This window comes from Elephas maximus, chromosome 22 (assembly GCF_024166365.1).
Source record: "Elephas maximus indicus isolate mEleMax1 chromosome 22, mEleMax1 primary haplotype, whole genome shotgun sequence".
NCBI lineage: Eukaryota > Metazoa > Chordata > Mammalia > Proboscidea > Elephantidae > Elephas > Elephas maximus.
The window spans coordinates 3,146,392-3,149,403 of record NC_064840.1 but is presented as its reverse complement, the minus strand read 5'-3'; positions in this window follow the sequence as shown (position 1 = coordinate 3,149,403).

The following is a 3,012-nucleotide window of genomic DNA, read 5'->3' as shown; positions in this document are numbered from 1 at the left end:
CTTCGCCGCCGCCGGCCGGGCCTCCGCGAGCCCACAGCCACCGCCCTTCTCGCGAGACCTCTCGGGCGCCCTCCCAGTGGGCGGGCTCGCCGTCGCTCAGCCGGTCGGGAACTTCCGGTTCCGCCCCGGAAGCCTGGAGAGGCCGCGGCGCTGCTTCCGGAGGGGGCGGAAGTGAGGCCGCGGCCGTGACGTCCCCTCGGTGGGTGTTTTTCAAACGAAGTCGGAGCCTGATACCCCGCTCTTGCAAGCCCTTACAGGCTGCCAGTGGACCCCTAGGACCCTGACGCCTGCAACGGCCTCGAAGCTCTGCCTGCCCTCCAGGCTGATTTCCCGGGGCTGGCCCCCTTCCCGCTGTGCCCCAGGATGTCCTAGGTCAAGGTTTATCAACCTCAGCACTAGTGACATGTTGGGCCCCATAGTTGTTTGTGGTGGGGACTGTCTTGTGCGTTGTAGGACGTTTGGCAGCATCACTGTCCCGACCCGCTAGGTGCCAGTACCACCTCCTCTGCCCCAGCCCCACTTGTGGCAGCCATAAATGTCTCCAGGAATACTAGATGTCCCCTGCGGACAAAACCGTCCCCTTTTGAGAACCACTGTCCTAGGACAAGCCAAGTTGGAGACCCTTTCAGACCTTCACAGAGCACCCGCTGTCACAAAGCTGGTATGTCACCCTCTGTCAGCTCCAGACTCAAATGTGGCCTCCTTAGGGTGACACTTCTTGACCACAGCATCCAGAGTAGGTCCCGCCTGATCACATCCCCTGGTTTTGGTTACCCTACAGCACCTGTTACAGTTTTATGTTTATTTTTTGTATCCCCCCTGGTTCTGTGTGTTCCCTGGTCCATGGACACAGGGTTCTTAGGTGTCTCATTCCTTGTCATGTCCCCAGTGCCTGGGATGGTGCCTGGCATGTGCTAAAGTGGAGTGTCTCCCCAAAGTGGACACCACCGCAATCCAAGGATTCCATTAGTTCAAATGAGTAAGACCCTTTCCCATTACTTGCTCCATCCTTACCTCCAGCTAAGACCAGGAGGGAACCATTACCTAGGGAAGCGGGGCTTGCCCTGAAGTCCTCTGATAAGGTCAGTCCTGCCAATAAGGTTTGAAGTAGCGTGATTATCTTAAAAAAAAAAAAAAAAAAGTCTGACTATGGACTGATGCCTGACATGGTGCTACGTAAATTAATATGTGATAATTTTCTAATGAGAGGATAATTGAGTGCCAGAACTCGACCTTCCCCACCCTGTCTTTTTTTTTTTTTTTTTTTTTTTTTATAATAACTTTTATTAAGCTTCAAGTGAACGTTTACAAATCCAATCAGTCTGTCACATATAAGTTTACATACATCTCACTCCCTACTCCCACTTACTCTCCCCGTCTTGAGTCAGCCCTTTCAGTCTCTCCTTTCTTGACCATTTTGCCGGCTTCCCTCTCTCTCTATCCTCCCATCCCCCCTCCAGACAAGAGTTGCCAACACAATCTCAAGTGTACACCTGATATAATTAGCTCACTCTTCATCAGCGTCTCTCTCCCACCCGCTGACCAGTCCCTTTCATGTCTGATGAGTTGTCTTCGGGGATGGTTCCTGTCCTGTGTCAACAGAAGGTCTGGAGAGCATGACCGCCGGGATTCCTCCAGTCTCAGTCAGACCATTAAGTTTGGTCTTCATATGAGAATTTGGGGTCTGCATCCCACTGCTCTCCTGCTCCCTCAGGGGTCCTCTGCTGAGCTCCCTGTCAGGGCAGTCATCGATTGTGGCCGGGCACCAACTAGTTCTTCTGGTCTCAGGATGATGTAGGTCTCTGGTTCATGTGGCCCTTTCTGTCTCTTGGGCTCTTAGTTGTCATGTGGGCTTGGTGTTCTTCATTTTCCTTTGCTCCAGGTGGGTTGAGACCAATTGCTGCATCTTAGATGGCTGCTTGTTAGCATTTAAGACCCCAGACGCCACATTTCAAAGTGGGATGCAGAATGATTTCATAATAGAATTATTTTGCCAATTGACTTAGAAGTCCCCGCAAACCATGTTCCCCAGACCCCCGCGCTTGCTCCGCTGAGCTTTGAAGCATTCATTTTATCCCGGAAACTTCTTTGCTTTTGGTCCAGTCCAATTGAGCTGACCTTCCATGTATTGAGTGTTGTCTTTCCCTTCACCTAAAGCAGTTCTTATCTACTGATTAATCAATAAAAAAACCCTCTCCCACCCTCCCTCCCTCCCCCCCTCGTAACCACAAAAGTATGTGTTCTTCTCAGGTTTACTATTTCTCAAGATCTTATAATAGTGGTCTTATACAGTATTTGTCCTTTTGCCTCTGACTCATTTCGCTCAGCATAATGCCTTCCAGGTTCCTCCATGTTATGAAATGTTTCAGAGATTCGTCACTGTTCTTTATCGATGCGTAGTATTCCATTGTGTGAATATACCACAATTTATTTACCCATTCATCCGTTGATGGACACCTTGGTTGCTTCCAACTTTTTGCTATTGTAAACAGAGCTGCAATAAACATGGGTGTGCATATATCTGTTTGTATGAAGGCTCTTGTATCTCTAGGGTATATTCCGAGGAGTGGGATTTCTGGGTTGTATGGTAGTTCTATTTCTAACTGTTTAAGATAACGCCAGATAGATTTCCAAAGTGGTTGTACCATTTTACATTCCCACCAGCAGTGTATGAGAGTTCCAATCTCTCCGCAGCCTCTCCAACATTTATTATTTTGTGTTTTTTGGATTAATGCCAGCCTTGCTGGTGTGAGATGGAATCTCATCATAGTTTTAATTTGCATTTCTCTAATGGCTAATGATCGAGAGCATTTTCTCATGTATCTGTTGGCTGCCTGAATATCTTCTTTAGAGAAATGTGTGTTCATATCCTTTGCCCACTTCTTGATTGGGTTGTTTGTCTTTTTGTGGTTGAGTTTTGACAGAATCATGTAGATTTTAGAGATCAGGCGCTGGTCGGAGATGTCATAGCTGAAAATTCTTTCCCAATCTGTAGGTGGTCTTTTTACTCTT